Raw genomic sequence first — 1,503 nt, forward strand, 5'->3', positions numbered from 1 at the left:
ACCTGTTCCACGGTCCCGCAGGTCGGGACAGAAGAGTTAGAGAATTCTTTTCCTAGAAAGTATATATTGAACTGGGACCAGCAGTTGGTGTAATGGCTATGTCGCTGGATTCCCATGTAGTTGACCGTGGTTCAAGTCCTGGACCCGTGGCTTAAAATCAGGCTGGTGTGTATGCATGCCCAAGATCCCGAGAGGAAAATGGAGGAGAAGGGATTGTGGCGTGGCCATTCTCCCTGGGGGTTGGTTTCTTTCTTTTCTATCTCTCTGTCTCTTTCTGTCTTTCTGGCGAGTGCACATGCCCTATAGCAAAAACCTCTCCAAAAAAAGGACAAAAAAATTATATATTGAACAACCTGGGTTGGTGTTTTCTTTTTTTTTTTTTAATTGTTGACTGTGCTGTACTCCATAAAACCATTTTATGAAAGACAAACAATTGAATTATATTATGTTTCCACATTCAAATTACTTTTAGATATTCCCATGATAACGTTACAGACCATTTTCAGACACTTTAACCAATCTACAGAGATTTGTAATGCATGATTATTTAACTCAGCATGTTGTAGTTACAGAAAGTTTTAGTGCAACACATCCAGATTCTTGGTGGATGAAAACATTCCGTGTCTCTACGCCAGCACTGTGGTCTGTGACAATTGCCCCGTCACTGCAGAGATTAAACACAGATTTATCTACCAATATTCCAAAAGGATCCAATTATACTTTTAATATTTTCTAAAGAAGAGGAAAGACAAAGATGGTTTCCATTCAAATAGAAGCATACATAGGGAAGTCTCTTCACTAAAACATTTACTTCTTCCGTTTTATTTGGTCATTCATGTCAAACACCATTTTAATGCTAGGAACGAGGTTTACTGCATGGTAAACAGATGTAAGAAAGAACAAGTAAGTATTCATACAGGCAGGTGTATAGAAGATGGTGTCAAGAAGATGGTGAAGTTGAAGTCTGATTGTTTCTGAATTCTCCATGAGTTGTGAGATGAAGACACCATCTTGAGAATGAGTATGCAGAACAAGTTGCAGGAAGTTTGAGGGGAAAGTAGGAAATCTGATATAAAATTAGCAAATAGAAAATAAAGTGGGACGGATAGACTGAACAGAAGGCCTATTTGAAGTCTGTGACCATGAATTCAGTGATTCAATATGTGTTTACCTGGGTTTTGTCATCCAAAAACGTCAAACTGCTTAGCTGGCAGAAGAAAACTTCCAACCACAATTGTAACCTGATCATCTCTCCTCTCTCCTCTATAAAGACAAAGACTGAGGAACAAGAAAAAGAAGAAGAAGAAGAAGAAGTAGAAGAAGAAGGAGGAGGAGGAGGAGGAGAAGGAGAAGAAGACTGTAATGACCACGACGATTTGGGATTATCTCCAAGTTATTAAAATGTTAGACTGCAGAATCCAGATCAGTGAGGAGGAGAGTCGGACAAGAGGGATCTGATACCATGGTTCACCTTCGATGCTTCCAGGAGGTTGAAGAGGTGAA

The sequence above is a fragment of the Tupaia chinensis genome, unplaced genomic scaffold (assembly GCF_000334495.1).
Source record: "Tupaia chinensis unplaced genomic scaffold, TupChi_1.0 Scaffold000039_1, whole genome shotgun sequence".
Lineage (NCBI taxonomy): Eukaryota > Metazoa > Chordata > Mammalia > Scandentia > Tupaiidae > Tupaia > Tupaia belangeri.